Below are 20,717 nucleotides of genomic sequence, written 5' to 3'. Positions count from 1 at the left end.
TAGAGCTCGAACACACAAAACCAGTGAGATTTTGAGCCTACTTGATTGGTTGCATCTTATTAACCAATATTTTATTTTTTGTGTGTGTTTTTCTCTCTAAAATTGTGATCTTTGTCTTGCTTGATTCTATATTTCCATTGTTTAATGTATGCATGCACTTATATGATTGAGGCCTTTGTTTCACTGAGCTTACATACCCATATGGCCTTAACCTTTTCATTATCCATTGCAAACCAATTTTGAGCCTATTTTACCCCCTTTGTTCTTTACTTTAGCTCATCACTAACTCTAAGCGGAAAATAATAATGTCCTTAATTTGAATCCTTGGTTAGCTTAGACTAGTGAGAGTGCTTACGACTTAAGTGTGGGAAAAGTGGGTTTGGAAACGTTTGGTTTAAGAATTGGGTATTATATATCTTTATGAAAATGTGAAAGAAATATTTAGGACATGTTCATGCATTCAATAAATCATATGCATTGAGGAAAAAAAAGAGAGAAATAGGCATATTTCAGATTTAAAAGAAAGGACAAAAAAAAAGATAAGAAGAAAAAGAAAAGAAAAATAGCAAATAAATAAAAGGGGACAAAATGTCCCAAAGTAAGTGGTGAAAGCAATGCATATGTAATGTACTTGAAATTAGAATGCATGAACATGTGGAAAACATGGTTAATGGACAGTTAGGTTTTGTATTTTGATTACATGGATTGTCTTAAGTTAGGTGGGAAAAGTTTAAGTTAATTAAGGATTTAGATTTTAATCCACTTGGCCAAATACAATCCTACCTTGACTCTAACCCCATTACAACCCTTGAAAGACCTCTTGATATGTGTATTTATGCATTAAATTTTTGTTGATTGTTAGATGAAGATCAAGTCTTAGAAAGCAAGATTAGTAGAGAATTGAGAGAATCGAACCTCAAACACCTGAGCGATTAGAGTAATATACACTACCAGTAAGGGTTCAGTGCTTGATTCTATGTTCCCTGCTTTCATGAGCTATCTTCTCACAAGTTTACCTGTCTTTTATTATATGATTTGAATAAGTGAAATTTGAATTATTTTTTACTTGAAGAGCTTATTTACTCTTGACCAAGTAAGTAAAAGCATTTAGCATGTAGTTGCATTCATATAGATAGGTTGCATTTCATACATTCTACCATTCCTCTTCACTCTTTTATAGCTTCTCTTGAGCTTAGCATGAGGACATGCTAATGTTTAAGTGTGGGGAGGTTGATAAACCACTATTTTATGGTTTATCTTGTGCTCAATTGAGTGATTTTTATCAACTCTTTACCCACTTATTCATACTAATTGCATGTTTTATATTTTCCTTCCTGATTTTGTGCTATGATTGAAAACATATTTCTTTGACCTTAATTTTATTAATTTTAATCCTCCCTTTATACCATTCGATGCCATGATATGTGTGTTAAGTGTTTTCAAAGATTATAGGGCATGAATGGTTTAGAGGATGGAAGGAAGCATACAAAAGTGGAAGGAATACAAGAAACTGAAGGAACTACTAAAGATGTCCAGCCTGACCTCTTAGTACTAAATCGACCATAACTTGAGCTACAGAGGTCCAAATGATTCAGTTCTAGTTGCGTTGGAAAGCTAACGTCCGGAGCTTCGCAACGATATATAATTTTCCATAGCTGCCTCGAAGCCAAGCGACAGGAACGCATGGATCACGCGGACACGTGACCTGGCGAAAACCTAATCCGTGCAAACATGTGGACGACACTTCCGCGTCACTTTCCCGCGACGTGTACGTACCAGAAATCGCTGGGAGCGATTTCTGAGCTATTTTTGACTCAGTTTTCGGCCTAGAAAACACAGATTAGAGGCTATAAAGTGGGGGAATGCATCCATTCATGAACATGTCTTCCATTATTCACTTTTCATATTTTAGATGTAGTTTTTAGAGAGAGAGGTTCTCTCCTCTCTCTTAGGATTTAGGATTAGGATTCCTCTTAAAGGATTTAGGATTATCTCTTCTCAATTTCTAGGTTTAATGTTCTTTTTATTTATTTTCTCAAATTTTGTTTATGAACTCTTTGTGTTTAGATTTGAATGTTGTATTTAGTATAATTTGAGGTATTTTAGATTTGAATTTGCTTTGCTTTATTTATATGGATGCTTTTAATTTAATTTAGATATTTTCTTCCTTTTGGCTTTGGTTAAGTAATTGGTAACACTTGAGTTGTCAAACTTAGCAATGATTGAAATTAGCAGATTACTAATTGATTTGGATTGCTCTGAAGCTAGTCTTCCCACAGGGATTGACTAGGACTTGAGGATTAAATTAATTAGTCCACATGACTTAACTAAGTGGGATTAAAATCCAATTCTCATCACTCCTGATAAGGATAACTAGGATAGAACTTTCAATTCTCATACCCTGCCAAGAGATTTTATTAATTATTAATTTATTTTTCTTGTTATTTAAATTACTTGTTCCTTATTTCAAAACCCCAAAAATATACCTTTGCATAACCAATAATAAATTATACCTCCCTGCAATTCCTTGAGAAGACGACCCGAGGTTTAAATACTTCGGTTATTAATTTTAAAGGGGTTTGTTACTTGTGACAACCAAAACTTTTGTACGAAAGGAATTCTTGTCGGTCTAGAAGCTATACTTACAACACGAATTTATTTGTGAAAATTCTAGATCGCGCGAGAATTTCGTTCTTCACGTACGCGTCGCATGGCGAATACAGGCTGCATTTGGTTTATGGTAGTTTGAGACATAGACATAAATACATAGATATTGAAGACATAGACACAGTGATACACGTATTTTTTTTAATTTATTTGATAAGTAAGCACAAGACACAACAATAAATTAACTATTTATAAAATGTCAATATTGTCCTTACCACAAAATATCACTACCACCATCACCATTTTTTCTCTGCTACTGTTTAAACAACCACCTCCACTTTTCTACTACCATTAACAACTCTTGAACTAATAAAAGAAATTAATCAAATAAAATAACCTAAGATATTTAACAAATGGTCCTAACCAGCCTCCAATAAAATATAATTTGTTTCTAAAAAAGCAAAAAACACTCCATCAACAAACAATCTTAACCATTTGCCTCCAACAACGCCAAGGTCTATCTTCCATCTTCAGTTTAAAGATCTACCAGCAAAGTCAGTAGCCATTGTTGTAACCTTGATTTCAAAAATGATGAAACTCTTGAATAAGAGAGAGAAAGGCGGAAACAAATTGAGAAAAGGAGAAGAAGAATGGCAGATCTAGAAGTTAACAACATTAAAGACGATTATAGATGTGATATAGAATAGTAACAATGGCGGATTTGGGCATAAACAAAGGTAAATACAACAAGAAGTAGAAGAGACAGAGGAATAAGTGAAGAAGAAGAAGAATAAAAAAAAGAGATTAGGGGAATAGACAAAAATGAAGAGGAGGAAGAGAAAAATATGTAGCTATCTTGGAAGAGAAATAGACTATGATGAAGAAAAAGAGAAAGATGGAGGTGAGGAGATGGAGGAGTTCAGGTTCACTGAAAAAGATGAAGTGGGAGGAGATGAAGTAGGAAGGAGGGTAGTGTTAAAAATTTTATAAAATTAGTAAGGGTGAAATTGTCCAAAAAAAATGATATAATTTGTGTCCACCCTTAAAAATCCGTGTCTCACCATTTGGAAGAGACACAAAATACACGTATTTCATGTACTCTTGTGTGTAACCGTGTCTCTCACTTTTTTGTGTCTCATACAACAAACACTGAACGTGTGTCACCGTGTCCATGTCTCTGATGGATATGGACATCAACCAAACGGGCCGACAGTTCTCACGCGCACACGTGCCTTGCGCGCGCGCATCACGTTCCGACTTTTCATCCCCTTCTCCTTTCTTCCTTCATTCTTCTTATTGCGTTTAATTACTTTTCTTTCTTCAAAAATTTTTCTCTTTCATGCTTAGTTATTTATAGTTTCTTTTTCATTCTTTTCTTTTTCTTCATGCATTTTTATGTTGGTATTGGAGCTTTATTTGGGTCTTATATTATTATACTTGAGCTTGTGGATATCATCAAGAGTGATTTAATGATTAATATTAATTTTTGGATTACATGCATGTTGAAATTCCTACCTTCCCTAACATATCTTACATGCATACCAAGTGTTTGTGAAAAGCCCGTATGGCATTGTGCATTCTTAATTATTCTATCCTTCTATTCTAATGCCTGTTTTTCACAAAACTCTTCCAATATTTTATTAATTAAATATAATTGTCAATACAAACGTTATTGTTAGTTTGTTACGAGTGATAATACATTTTGGCTTTTAATGCTTGATCTACGCTACTCACGCCTTTGCCGTCATGCTAATAAACATCTTTTATTTAATTACCTTAATGATTCATGCTATATTTCCATTGATGTCCTAATTACATGGAGTTGCGACCATGTGTTAACAACATTCTTCTTTACCTTGGCATGATTATCACTCATACTGCCCTCTTCCTTGCTCTATCCCTTTGAATTCATGCCCCTTTCTCTTCTCCCTTTTCAGAATGGCCACCAGGAAGGGTACAGAGAGAGCCTCTAACAAGTCACCGGTGAGGAGAGGAACGAAAAGCACAAGCACCTTCAACAAATCAGCTACTCCTTCAGACACTTCAGAGGTTGGATCGGCTAGACCGGCAGACAAAGCGAATGGAGCGCCGTAACAAGCGCCAATTTACATACCTCAAGGAGCTGATTGTTGGCAACCATCCACCTGAGGAAGACCCAGACACTCCGGACTCCACTTTACCTACCAGCACCGGGAGCCATAACGACCCTGCCTGTGGAGATGCTGTTACCAACCCCCTTTGCTCCTGACTGATAGCATCGAAGACGGTGCCAAGCTTTAAGTGTGGGGAGGTCGGTCAGTACCTGACTTCCAGAAGTAACTTTTCTCTCTTAACACCAACAATTTAACTTTTTCTTTTGTCATATAGAATATATTGCATAGTAATAAGTGTTTGCATGTATGTTCTACTCGGTTGAAAAATAATAAGTTTCTTTTTAAGACCCTATTTTTGAGAAATTTCACTAATTCAAATTAAAATTTTGTGTTAAATTTGTTTGAAGATTGTAATTGGAACATGAATTATAGCTAAGAACACACAACCCGTGAGTTTTGAGCTTATTTATATGGTTACATTATTTAACCATAATATATTTTCTTGTGTGTTTTCTTCTCTATAATTGCAATCTAGATTTTGTTCCATTCTATATGTCCATTGTTTAGTGTATTTACATGCTTGCATATGATTGAGGCCATCATTTGTTATTAGCTCACTTATCCCAAATAGCCTACCCTTTTCAATCACCTTTGTTAGCCACCTTGAGCCTTTTAATCCCCATTTGTCCTATATTTTACCACAGCACTAGCCTTAAGTGGAAATACAATTAATTACCCAAATGAATCTTTGGTTAGCTTAAGTTAGAGATTATGTATAAATTAAGTGTGGGGAACTGTGGAAACTTGGGTTGATGAAATGGTACTATGTTTCATTGACAAAATATTAGGAATTTGGGTACCTACTCATGTAAGACCAGAAAAATTAAGAATTCATGTGCATTGATATGTTATGTTCACTTTTATATTTTTAATCAAAAAAAAAGAAAAAATAAAGAAAAAGAGAAAAAAATAATATATATATATATATATATATATAATATAATATAAATAAATAAATAAATAAAGGGACAAAATTACCCCAATGTTAAATTTAATAAAAGATCAATGCATATGTGATAAAATTAAAGAAAATTTGGTACATGAGTATGTGATGCAAAAGTGGAAAATTATGGGTAGCTAGGCATGATTCTAGAGTTATATAGAGTGTATGTATGTTAGGTGATAGCTTAGGTTACTCAAAGATTCAATTTATAGCTCACTTGGCCATACATATATACTCACCCTTACCTTAGTCCTATTACAACCTTGAAAAGACCTCATGATGTTTGCATTGGTGCATTAAATAATTTTTGATTGGTTAGATGAAGAACAAAGTTTTAGAAAATATGACTAGAGAAGACTAGAGTGGACTACCCTATACACTTGAGACATTAGAGTGCACATACACTACCAGTGAGGGTTCACTGCTTGATTCTATGTTTCCTGATTTCATGAGCTATCTTCTTACAAGTTTAATTGCTTCTAATTGTTTGATTTGAATTAGTAGAATTTGATTTATGTTTGTCTTGGAGAACTTGTTTACCTTTGACCAAGTAGATAGAAACATCTTAGCATATAGTTGCATTGATATACAGGTTGCATTGCATTGCATTACATGAGTCTTACTTTCCATTTTCATTCTCTTTGTCTCCTTGAGCTTAGCATGAGGACATGCTAATGTTTAAATGTGGGGAGTTTGATAAACCATTATTTCATGGTTTATCTTGTGCTAATTTGAGTGGTTTTCATCAACTCTTTACTCACTTATTCACACTATTTGCATGATTTTACAATTCCTTCCTAATTATGCTCTATGATTGAAAACTTGCTTCCTAAGCCTTTAAATTGTGTATTTTTAATGTCCTTTCGTATCATTCGATGCCGTGATCCATGAGTTTAGTGTTTTCAGGCTTTATAGGGCAGGAATGGCTTAGAGGATGGAAAGGAAGCATGCAAAAATAGAAGGAGCACAAGAAATAAAGGAGACAACCAGCGAGATGCGATGCGCACGCATGGCTCACGCGTGCGCGCGATTTGGAGAAATTCACAGTGACGCGTCCGCGTACCTGACGCGTACGCGTGGAAACGAGTTTGCACAGCGACGTGTGCGCGTGCCTGATGCGTACGCGTGAGACGCGAAGATGGCCAGCGACGCGTACGCGTGACCGATGCGTACGCGTGACATGAGTGACCTGCAGAAATCGCAGAAAATGCTGGGGGCGATTTTGGGCTGAGTTTGAACCCAGTTTTCGGCCCAAAAACGCAGACTAAAGCCAGGGGAGAAGCAAAGACTCAAGAAACATTCACACATTCCATTATTCACAATTTTAGGTTTAGATATAGTTTCTAGAGAGAGAGGCCCTCTCCTCTCTCTTAGGTTTTAGGATTTTAGGATTAGCTTCTCTTATTTTAATTTAGTTTTTCTTCTACACTTGTTTATTCTATCTTTCTAGTTTATCTATTTTCCCTATTGATTACTTTATGTTACTATTTTGTTTATTAACTCCATGTTAGATTTGATTCCTTTATTTAATACAATTTGAGGTATTTCATATTTATGATTTTAATTTATCTTTTTACATTCTTAGCTTTGGTTGAGTGATTGGAGACGCTTGAGTTATCAAAATCCTTTGTTGATTGATAATTGTTATCTTTGCTAGTTGATTTGAATTCCAATAACTCTAGTCTTTCCTTAGGAATTGACTAGGACCTGAGAAATCAAATTAATTTATCCACTTGACATACCTTCATAGTTAGAGGTTGACTAAGTGGGAGCAATAGACAATTCTCATCACAATTGATAAGGATAACTAGGATAGGATGTCCAGTTCTCATACCTTGCAAGGGTTTTTATGATCATTAGTTTACTTTCTTGTCATTTACATTCCTTGTTCAAAACTTTCAAAAACCCAAAAAGATACTTTTCCATAACCAATAATAACTACACCTCCCTGCAATTCCTTGAGAGATGACCCGAGGTTTAAATACTTCGGTTATTACTTTTTAGGAGTTTTGTTACTTGTGACAACCAAACTTTTGTACGAAAGGATTCTTTGCTGGTTTAGAAACTATACTTGCAACGAGAGTTTATTTGTGAAATTCTTTACTGGCAAAAAATCTGTTCGTCACTATTTACAAGTCTTCTGTCTTCTCAATCACCAAGATCCAATCGATTCAAGCCTAATTAAACCAATCATTTTCAACCATTCGCCTCTAAGTATGTCACTCAGCAATTCCAAAACCAACACATATCACTCATACCACTATCTCGGCATTCCCTCACCGGTTCGTTCTTGGGAATTCCTCTTTCCGATCACTTCATTGATGTCCATGAGACACCCTTCGGGTCTTGTCCACACTAGACAAGCGATATCAAGGTGATCAGACTCAATATCTCAAGTTAAGTGCTTCAAATTACCAAAAGGTACACTCAGGACTTCATGCTAGATGTATCGGTTAGATACCCTAACTAGCATTGGCACAAACTCAAAGTATGCATTGAAGCATAAGTAGTTCCATCCCTCAGGCTCACAAGGACGAACTGCTCTGATACCATAATGTAACACCCTACTATTCAAATCCTTATGCTCGAGTCATAAGTCAATGATAATAAGGTGGTACGACTCTCAAGGTGGATTTTTAATACATAATTATAAGTATAATTGAAGGGAGTATTAATCGAGATGCCTGAAAAGAGTAAAAATAAAATCGCGAAGTTGTATCACTCATGCATTGACAACTAAAAGTTAAAGCGTGAAATCAAAAACGATATATAGATAAAGGCATAAAGGAGAATAAGAGAAGGGCAATATATAGATATATAACATAAGTAAATAGCCACTAGTCGCGACCTGCGAAGTTTAGGCCGGCTAGGGTACAGTATGAAAGTAGTTGACAATAGTATCTTCTAATCTCTCCCAGAAGAAACATAAGAGCCTCTATAGGCAAGTTTAGAAGAGTTCAATACATAATAAATGTTTTCAAAATAAAGGTGGAGAGATTCTAAGCAAAATATAAAGTGGAGAATATAAAGATCTTCGCCATCACTCAGATGAACCACAGCTCATTTCTGAGCACCTGGACCTGTATCTGAAAAACAAGAGATATATACGGAATGAGAACGACTGACCCATGGGTTCCCAGTACGGTAAAAGTGCCAAATAAATACAATGCATTGCAATAAAAACTCACTAAGCATCCTAAACTTCCTTTCACCAAATATTCATCCTACGTTCTCGTCGGAATCCATAAATAGGCAGCTGTCATAAATCAAATTCAACTTCCTCATGTTTTCCAACTTTCTAAATCCCCAACAAATCAGAATCAAAATCATAAGTCAAACAATCACCAGTTATTTTATCTCAACAATTCTATATTAATACTTCATATCCTCACCTGGAGCAAGTGAAATCACTTCACTGCGTCTACCCAGGGAGCTCAAAATATCTCATTCTCTACCTAGAGCAAGTGAAATCACTTCACTGCATCTACCCAGGAAACTCAAATTATCTCATTCAATAATCATCATTTTAAATTAATCATATCATTATTCTATTTCATCAAGAACAGCCCTCGGCGTCAACCGATACTAGCATGAGGGACCTCTCAGTTGTACAAACACAATCAATACAAACAAGTAATACACAATTAAGGTACGAGTAGAACAGATAGCATATAGTCAGGTAACATAGCATATGTGATATAGCAATCCAAACAAATAGGCAAACCCAAACAATTCAAACATATGCAAATCATGTATGCTTGCCCTATGGCTGATGAGTCTCATCTATCGGTTATAAAGCCAACCCGACAAGTCCTGGTAGCTAACCATTGGACTGTCCCTCTGTCGTGCATCCCCAACTCGAGTTATTCACAATCATAATCATAATCACACAACACCCACACTGGTGTGTATCCACTGGGGCGAGCTCATCTGGAACTTTCATAGTGTCCGGCCATACTTACGACATATGGTCAACAGAATCTCGGATCTCAACCTGGAGTAAGTGGAGCTGACCTACTGCATCTATCCAAGAAAATCTGAAACTCAGATAATTTCACAAATCTTGAATCAACCTCAACTAGGAGCAAGTGGGGGCTAACTACTGCATCTACCCCAGGAGTTGCAAACCAAACCCAGAGCAAGTGGAATCAATGCCACTGCATCTACCCAGGCAGGTATATCTCACCACATCCTGGAGCAAGTGGATCAATACCACTGCATCTACCCAGGTAGGTATTTTTCACCACATCCCGAAGCAAGTGGATTAATGCCACTGCATCTACCCAGGCATGTATTTAAAAGCTCATCCTGGAGCGAGTGGAATCACCACTACTGCCGCTATTACCCAGGAGTCACATTCTCTGATCTGGAGCAAGTGGGATGAACCACCACCCTTGCTACTACCCAGGCATCTCAAACATACATTCATTTAAAGCTCCATAATTAAACTCATTTATCGAAATCCTTCTTCCCCATCTCATACCCGGAGCAAGTGGGGTGAAACCACAACCCTTGTGTCCACCCGGGGAGCCTCTATACTAACCAACCTGGAGCAACTGGGGCACAACCACAACCCTTGCATCTACCCAGGAGGTACGCTCTCATATGCCCAGGAGGAACCAAGGAGGGGATCCTAACCTCCACCATTTCACTGGGGGCGATTTTACAATACCAGGAGGTACAAGGAAGGGGATCCTCACCTTTCTTCATCTCTCTGGGGTCGCATTTTCGAGAAAGAGATCTCAAGATAAAACAATCATTCAAAGTCATATTTTCATTTCCAGCCATAAATCAATATTTATCATTGCCATCCGGCTCATAACATAACCCATAACCAGCCAATAATCATTATTAAATACACCCATTCGGCTCACGGCATACACCGCACTTCCATCATCACCCTCAGTAACTCATACAACCATCATTACTCATCATTCATCATTAATTCACCCCTTACTTTGTCCACAAGGTACCACATCTTCTAGCCTCTTCCCATTGCTGGGTATACTATAAGTATTTAGGACATAAAGGGTGAAAATGGAGACTTAGAAGTCTGAAATTCGGCTTTGAAAACTCAAAATCAGCTTTGGGGTGAAAACGGGGTCACGCGTACGCATCGCCCATGCGCACGCGTGGGAAGTAGAAAAGTTATAGTGGCGCGTGCACTTCGTCTATATGCACACATGGGAAGCAGAAAGGTAGCGCGATGCGTGCGCGTCAGTGACGCATACGTGTGGGTGCGTTTTGTGCTCCTCGCACAAAACCAGCACAATACCAGCGCAACTCTCTGGAATTTCTACTGGACACTTGCATCAATACATCGACGCATACGCATCGGCCAGGCGCACGCGTGAGAGGGTAAAAATCATGAGTGACGCTTGCGCGTCGGCCATGCGTAAGCGTCGATGCACGTTTTACCAAAAATTTTACTAAGTTAAAAAGCTGCAGAATTATATTTTCAACCCCAAACATCCAACACACATAACTTCTTCTACAAAATGTCTTTTTCAACTATTTCTGAACTGTTGGAAAGATCGTTGAATAAACTTTCATAAACATCCAATTTTGAGGAATTCCAAACTCCGTGAACCAAGTTACGAACCACCAAAGTTGGTCAAAAATCAGTTTTTACCCAAAAATAGAAGTCACCAATTTCTCCGATATTCACAAGCCAAATTTATTTTCACTCATCCAAATGACCACAACCCAACCACATCCACATAATTACACTCAACCAAAACTAAATCTACCTCATCTACACAATTTCACCTAAAACTATCAAATTCCACACTTCAATTCCTCAAACCTTATTATTCAATAATCAAATCAATGATTCACACATTCAATATCTAAAATCCATCCAATCTCTTATATCATCACACAGTACACACATCAACTTACCTTCCTTACCTCTTTCCGGCCCCCGACCTAAGATTCTCGGCCTCCAGCCCAAATTCACAATATAAATGCATATTCCACAAACCAACATTCATTATCCAATTCATCAAATTCTCAACACAACAAACATACAAATTCACACAATTCTCAACCCAATCATTAATTCACATTTCATATCAATAATGCCTATTAGTACCAACCATTTACACAATCCAAACTTAATCCTAGGGGCATCTAGCCTAGGAATTCTCATCACATCACACGGTACCTCTTGTAGCCAAAATAATTGACCTTCTTTTTGGGAGTCTCCACCAACCCTTAGCTCCAAGCCTCACCAAAGCTCCTCAAGCAATATCAATCTTCTAATTGTGCACCAAAATCACCCAATACTCTAACATAATCAATTTTCACACTTATAATCAACCTAGGGTTCATGAAATTGATAAATTACAAGGGTTTGAGTACTTCTTACCTTATCCCATATGAAATAAGGATAGAACCCACTTAGAATCCATGTTAGAGTATCCATAAATAACCAAAATTACAAGATTTTAACACTAACTACCCAAAAACGTGTAACAGTGGAGAATTTCGAAAACTGGACAGAGGTGAATGAAATACTCACCACAAAACTTAAATATAATTGTAGAGGATGAGAAGAGCGACGTGTGGCCATAAACGGCTCGTCAATCGGAGTTCCGGATCAAAAGTTATGATGATTTGAAGTTTGATGGAGTTAGGATTTTCTCTCTTCTTCTCATCTTCTCCATAGCTGCGCCCCAAACCCCTTTATTTAGGGTTAATGAGCTGAAATGCTTAAAAATAATGTTTATATAAGTTGGGTCTTGGGCTTATTTGGGCCCGGTTCACTTATTTTAGTCCATTGGCCCAATTTTAGGCTAAAACCTTTAAGATTAGAGTTTTAAATCGCATTTTAAATATTTCTACCTTCCCTAATTATAAATCCTAATTTCTTAACCTTATTCACTTATAATTATTTTTCTCAGCTGCAGTACCAGATAGATCTCAGTCGGTACTGCCGGTCAAAATTTCAGTGCGCGTTTTTATGCAGAAAACTATATTTTCCGACTCAAAAAAAGTTACTGAATTCAAATATCATATTTAAATTATCAAATTCCGATTGCTAAATTTTCTAACCATCTATGTTCCTATTTAATTTGTTATTTAATTAATTACGGTTTGACCGGGTTTTACAAAAGAAGCCTCAAAGATACCACAATTATACTACCCTCCGGGTCTCTCTAGTGGATGTTTACAGAGAGATATGCCATACTGAAAAGCTTTCACCTCCTCGTCCAATTAAGCATAAGAAGGCAGGAAGTCGAACAGAATATTGCGAGTACCACAAAATTTATGGGCATTCTACTAACGACTGTTATGATTTAAAGAATGTCATAGAAAAGTTGGCTAGAGAAGGCCGACTAGACATGTACTTTGCTGATAGGTCGGACGACTCGAGAAAAAGGAAAAGAGATGAAGAAAGGGGACGACAAGAATGCCCACCTCAAACTCCTGAGCGACACATACATATAATTAATGGGAATTTGCGGACGAGGAATATCAAAATCATCACGAAAAAGGCATTTAAAAGAGGTGTACCAAGTCGGGAAAGACAGCAGACTTCCCGACTTGCCCACAATCTTGTTTACTAAAGAAGATGCTCAAGGGATAACACCTGAATACGATGATTCTATGGTCATAACAATGATCCTCACCAACGCAAACCTTCATAGAACCTTAATAGATCAAGGTAGCACGGACAATATTCAGTTCAAACTCGCTTTTAACAAACTTAGGTTGGAAGAAAAGGATCTGAAGGCATACCCAGATAACTTCTTCAGACTGGGGATACGTTAATCCGACCTCTTGGGTACATTTCTTTATATACCACTTTTGGAAAGGGTACAAAGTCAAAGACCTTGAGCATTGATTACATTGTGGTTGATGCATCCGCATCTTAAGCACTTTTTTTGGGCATTTCTCATAGAAAATTCATGACTTTTGCTTAGTAATTGTATGATTTTCAAGACTATTCTATTAGTACTTTGATTTTCTTGGTTTTATGATTCTTTTAGGAAAATTTTTGGAAAAGAGAAGAAAAAACACAAGGAGGAACCAAGAATTGAAGACAAGTGCAAAGAGAATTCGTGGATGCTGTCAACCTTGACCTCTTTATACTCCAATGAGTATAACTTGAGCTACTAAGATCCAAATAATGTGGTTCAAGCGGCATTCGAAAGCCAACTTCTAGAACTTTTTAACGATATATAACAAGTCATACTTTCTTTCTAGAATCATGGCACTAAATGCCGTGACATTGACGTTTAGCACCAGTCCGCGAAGCAACCTTGGCGCCAAACACCAGGACTTCAAGTTGGCGCAGGTTCCTGTACCCGTTGTCCCCACGTCCTCAACAATGCAGTCTTGTGTATTTAATTTGTATTTGAATTTATTTTTTAATTAGAAAAAGATATTATTTAAGTTTTTTAAATTTAAATTAGGAAGTTATCTTAACCACTTTGGTTAAGATAAGATTAGTTTTAGAATTTGAATTCGAACTTGAATTAGTAGGAATTTTAGTATAAATAAGTGAGATCACTCATAGAGAAGGGGCTCTTTTCTCTCAGTCACTTTCTTTGCTTTTTCACCACTTTACACTTTTAATTTCTTAAGGATTCTCTGAAGAACATGAGTTTCTAATTCTCCTAGGTTAAGGTGAGGAACTCTGTTAGTGTATGGATTAATGCAATTACTTTTTCTATTTCTAATTCATGCTATTGATTCCTCTTTAAAAAACAGTTTTTATTCTTCATCTCAAAAGGGTTTGAATGTGTTGGAAAATAATTCTTCTCTGATTTGAATTTTATTAATATTTTGAAAAATTGATTGATTAAATTAAGCTTGAAAACCGATTCTCTTAATTTGTAAGTTTTAAAACTGGATTGATAAGTGACATAGAATCAACTGGGTTAAACTCTTATAAATTGTGTGGTTTTATAAATCAGAAACGTTCTTCCACTCTTTTCTTGATTAAGTGACTAAGGGATTTAACATTAAATTAGGTTGAAGAGAAATTGAATCATCAAGGGATTGGGATTTAATTACTAATGATTTGCCATAAAAGAATCGTTGTATGATTAGAATAGAAATTAAAAAGTATTGATTCAGACGATTAATATCTCTGAAACCTTAACTTTCTTAAATATATATTTTTTCTGTACTCATTGTTTGCTTCTTTTTACTTCATTCAATTTCTGTTTATGATTAATTGCTTTCAAAATCCTAAATCGTTAGTCTGACAAGATTAATTAATTGATTTTGGTTGCTCAATACGTTAATACTCGTGGGATCGACCCTCATTCACCTGAAATTACTACTTGATACGATCCGGTGCACTTGCCGGTATTTTGTAGATTGAAAAATCCGCATAAAATTTTTTACACCGTTGCCGGAAATTAATTGAGATTGACAACTACGAATTATTTGATTATATAGATTAGATATTTTTCAACTTATTTAAATTTTTTATTTTATAATTTTCTTTTTTTTCTTTCTTTAAGTTACTTTTTTTTTCTCCCCCCGTTTTCCTTTTTTTTATTTTACTTTTTTTATTATTTCAATTTTATTTTTTTAGAAAAAAACTTTTGTTTCTTTTTTCATTTAATTTTCATTTTTTATTTTATTTTATTTTATTATTATTATTTTATTTTTTTATTTTATTTTAATTTTTTTCTTTTTTTTCTTTTCGTTTCCTGTTTTTCCTCTGACGTAAGTTCTTTTTTTCAATTTTTTATTTACATATTTAAAAAAAAGGTTTTTCATTTCTAAAAAAAATTAGTTTTTTTTTCGGTTATATCAAAAATTTAAAATTTAAATTTTTAAGATATAATTTGAATTTAAGTTGGTATTCTTTTTTGAATTTTAAATTTAAAAGATTTGGATTCAAATTTATTTGATTTAAGTTGATGAATTTAAATTTAAATTTTAAATTTTAATTTTTAATTTTAAATTTAAGTTGGTATTTAAAAAAAATATTCAAATTAAAAAAAAATAAAATTTAAAGATATAATTAGAATTTAAGTTTGGTGTCCTTTTTGAATTTTGAATTTTCTAATCTTTTTAAAAATTAGGATTCAGATTTAGTTCTTTTCGTTTTTTAATTATTTTTCTTTATTTTATTTCTTTTGAAATTTTTTTATATATTTACTTTTCATTTTATTTTTCCTCTGAAAATTCCCTTCGGTACTCTAAAGGGAGTTCCAATTTGATTTTCTTGTTGTTTTTATCTATGCAGAATAACAGGAATAAGGAACCGCTTCATTACGATCCTGAGATTGAAAGAACTCTTTAGCAGTAGAGACAACAAACTAGAAACCAAAGAGTCGAAGAAGAGACTGAAGAGTGGTTGAGGAAGAATTCTCAGAACCACACATGGCTGATAACGTGAATGACAATGTCAACCCACCTAGGAAGACTCTCGGGTCTTACATTAATCCCAACCCAGGGAGTTGTGGAAGTAGCATCATCACGCCTAGTGTTAGAGCCAATAATTTGGAGTTGAAGCCACACCTTATCACATTGGTTCAACAGAATTGCTAATTCAATGAAAGCCCACAGGAGGATCCGAATCTGTTTATATCCAATTTTCTGCAGATTTGTGATACGGTCAAGACAATTGGCGTTATGATGGATCATTCCCACCTCACGGATGTCACTGGACAATTCGGCTGGAGGTTCTTTATATATGAAGAAGTCCACTTAAGAAGCACAAGAATTGATGAGATGATGGCCAACAATCAATATCTCTACTCTTCTGAAAGATCATCAAGAAAAGGAGTCATTGAGTTAGGTGCTTTGGATACACTCTTGGATCAGAATAAAATTGTCCTAGCAAATAAATACAATCACTCAGCATCTAAGAGGAATGCAAGGGTTAGCAGTGAACTCTCGAGATAAATTCTACAGGTGAAGGCATGGAGTATGGACAACCATCTCTAGAGCAAGTGAATTACATGGGCAATCCTTCAAGACAACCTCAGAATGACCCCGACTCCAACACCTTTAACCCAAGATGGAGAAACCACCCAAACTTTGGGTGAAAAAATCAAAATCAGAGACCAAACCAGTTTAACAACACCCACCTACCCGATTAGTTTAACAACAACCAACAGCATACCTTCAATCACAACACAAGTAACCCTTCTTTGAACCATAATCACCAATCACCGTCCACCTCACAACCAATCTAGCAAAATTCACAGAGGCTTTCTAATCTTGAGCTTGCCCTAGAAAAATTATCTCAGAACAACTAGCATTCATGAAAGAAACTAGAAGCTTCAGGGAGGAAACAAGAACTAATTTCAAGAATCAAGGTGCTTCAATTAGGAATTTAGAGGTGCAAGTAGGCCAAATTTCTCAACAGTTGGAGAAAGCCACAAATATTCTCCCTAGTGACACAATTCCAAGCCCAAGGGAGGAGTGCAAGGCTATTTACTTGGGAAGTGAAAAGGTGGTAGGAGAAGAAGAGATGGAAGAAACCAAGAAGGAGGAGTTCACTGTTGGATCAAGAAAGAAAGCTCCAAAGGATATTAATCTTCAAGAAAAGCACGTGCATCCTACTCTCTAGCAACCTATTCAAGCCACAAAAGCCACACCAAAAGAGAGATTTCTAGTACCTGAGTATAAGTCAAGAATTCCATATCTTCAAAGGCTCCAAAGGGAAAACAAAGAGAAGCAATATTCTAAATTCTTAGAGATATTCAAGACTTTACACATCAACATTCTATTCATAAAAACTCTTGAATAAATGCCCTTATATGAAAAATTTATGAAGGATTTGTTGTCCAAGAAGAAATCCTTGAAGGGAGGCCAAACAGTGGTGATGACCAAGGAGTGCAGTGCCATTATTTAGAGGAATTTGCCAACAAAGAAAAAAGATCCAGAGAGTTTTCAAATTTCTTGCACTATTAGCAATTCTACCTTTGACAGAGCTTTATGTGATTTGGGGTTAAGTATTAATCCAATGTCTTTATCTGTGATGAAGAGGTTGCAAATTCAAGAGTTAAAGCCCACCAAAATGGCCCTACAAATGGCGGACAAATCAATCAAGCATGCACATGGAGTAATTGAAAATGTCTTGGTTAAAGTGGAAAAATTCTTCCTTCCAGTGGATTTTGTCATTCTTAATATGAAAAAACATGAGCATGCCTCAATCATTCTAGGAAAACCTTTCTTAGCCACTAGAAGAGCCATTATTGATGTTAAAAAGGGTGAGTTATTGCTGAGGGTGCATGATGAACATCAAGTATTTCATGTCTTTAAAACCTTGCATCATTCAAGTGATTAAGAGGATTGCATCAAGGTTGAAGCCAAAGATCCGAACTTGAAGGAAGAACCTAAGGAATTGGTGCACGAAACTGACTCTGCACGTTTCGCACAGATAGACCAGCAAGTATACCGGGTCATCCAAGTGATACCTCAGGTGAGTGAGGGTCGATCCTACAGAGATTGTTGGTTTGAGCAAGCAGTGGATTCCTTGCAGATCTTAGTTAGGCGGATAGAAAAGATAGTTGTCATGAGAAAATGCATAAAGTAGATAAATAAATAAGACGTTACTAGATAAGTGTGAAATCAATGGTGTGAGAATGGTTGAGGCTTCGAAGAGTCTTCTTCCTTCTGGATCAACTTTTCTCACCATCTACTCTAACTTCTGATTGATTCATTCCATGGCAGGATGTATATGATTAACGCCAGGTCAGCGGTCATTAATCTCCTCTGCTTTAGATCAAACATTGGGTCAGCGGTCATCCAATATGAATGAGGGTGAAGCTCTAGCAGTCCGTTCCCTTGGTGATCCTACTCAAAACACCACAGACAAGGTCGGATCTTCCGAATCAGAAAACGCCACTCTTTTGGTTCTAGCCTATACCACAAAGGACCTAATCGCCCCGCACCTCGGCTGAACTGATGTCTCGAGAAGTCACCAACGAAGTCGTGGACTACCGTCTAAGAGATGTATAGTCAAGCTGGTGGTTCAATACTATCCCGTCAAAGACTCGCAAGAACCCATGTGGAATTGGGATGACGGTCAAGTTACACTCCCAATCCATTAGGATAAAGAACGAAGATACATCTTGGAATAGAATCAAGCATAGATTGAAGTAGAATAGTGATATTATTAATTCATCAGAATCAGCAGAGCTCATAACATTAACCTTAAAAGGTTAGTGACTTATACTATACAAAGAAACAATGTAATTCAAAAATATGGCATAAAAGTCCTGAACAAGGGTGATCCTTGTTCTATATATACTAATCTAATAACTAAGGATTGTAGAAAATAAGATAAACTAGTCTTATAGTGCAAAAATTTAATTCTGGGGCCCACTTCGTGAGTGTTTGGGCTGAGCTTGGAGTGTCTCCACGTGCTAGGACTCCTTAGGGGCATTGAACGCCAGCCTTGGGCTCCTGTTTGGGCGTTGGACACCAGTTGCTCCCTTTTGGGCGTCTAACGCCAGGAAGTGGGTGGAGTACTGGCGTTGAACGCCAGTTTTGGACCTTCATTTCCAGAGCAAAGTATAGATTATTATATATTTCTGGAAAGCCCTGGATGTTAGCTTTCCATATCCATTGAGGTTGTGCCATTTAGACTTTTGTAGCTCCAGAAAATCTCCTTCGAGTGCACGGAGGTCAGATCCTGATAACATCTACAGTCCTTTCTCTGTCTCTGAATCAGACTTCTTCCAAAGCTCCTCAATTTTACCCAGAAAGTACTTGAAATCATCATAAAACACACAAACTCAAAGTAGAATCCAAAAATATGAATTTTGCACTAAAACCTATGAAAACATAATAAAACTTAAATAAAACATAACAAAAACTATATGAAAATGATGCCAAAAAGCGTATAAAATATCCGCTCATCATGAATCACCCCCAAAGATCCCACCTTCATGCCTAAGCAGAATAGAAGAGAAGAAGGAGGTACAACAAGCTGGCAATTCAATTGAAACTAACAAGAGCTTGCAACTAAAACCTCCCTTTGCAATCAACAAACCTCCCAACATACCCTAAGTTTGGTGTTGGGTGTGCATCAAACAAGGAGGAGGCTCCAAAGAAGAAAGTGCCTAGAGGGTGGTGGAACAAGAAAATTCCCATTGAAGACTTTTCACCCAGAGACAAAGTAGTGCTATCTCACCACCCACTGTTGCCATACACAGTGAGTAGAGTTCTTTTCTTTGAGCATCTTGAGCTAACATATGAAGACACAGGAGGGAAATTCAAGGTGAGAGGAGAAGAGATGAAGCACTATCAACCCTAGCAAGGAACAATCGTCAAGCTAGTGACGTTAAAGAAGCGCTTGTTGGGAGGCAACCTAATGCTTAGTATCCTTTATTTTATTTTATTTTAATTTATTTTCTTTTATTTCATAATTGTTTTTCCACAATAACTATCACTTGAGTTTGTTTGTGTGTGCAGTACTTGTGATCTACTCAGGAATTCAGAGAATCTCTGCAAGCTTCAACATCATCAAGACTATTGCTCTTATCAGGGTTGTGTATGTGTTTATATAATAAGTTTGGTGTGCTACACCAACCTCATATCTCACTAGGTACTTGGCCTGGTTCACATAGATGATATCACACTAAGTTTGGTGTTCTCACACCAAATTTGGTGTTGTCACATTCCCCATGCAAACACATTAGCAACTCATTTATGTTACATTGTTTTGGTTTTACTTTTGTTTAGTTTTTAATTTTGTTTGTTTTACTCGGATAAGCTTTTGCATAACTCAATTGCTTTTACTAGATAAACATAATTATTCCTTAGTCCATCACCACTGTTATTCTTTATTGCTTGAGGATGAGCAACCACTCTAAGTTTGGTATTGGAGGCTATGTTCTACATAGCCTAAAAGGAGAAGAAGAGGACAAAAAGGAAGATAACGAAGAGGATGGAAATGATAACTAAGGTCGTTGAATTCTATTTGCCTCCTTTCTTTTTAATTATGTGCATTTATATTTTCCTGTTTTATCTTATATAATGCATTTATGATTCTTTGAAAGTGCCTATCATGACTTGTTCATCACAATCCA

This window comes from Arachis ipaensis, chromosome B7 (genome assembly GCF_059453495.1).
Source record: "Arachis ipaensis isolate K30076 ecotype BB chromosome B7, ASM5945349v1, whole genome shotgun sequence".
In the NCBI taxonomy this organism is placed as follows: domain Eukaryota; kingdom Viridiplantae; phylum Streptophyta; class Magnoliopsida; order Fabales; family Fabaceae; genus Arachis; species Arachis ipaensis.
Note: the sequence above shows the minus strand (reverse complement) of the source record.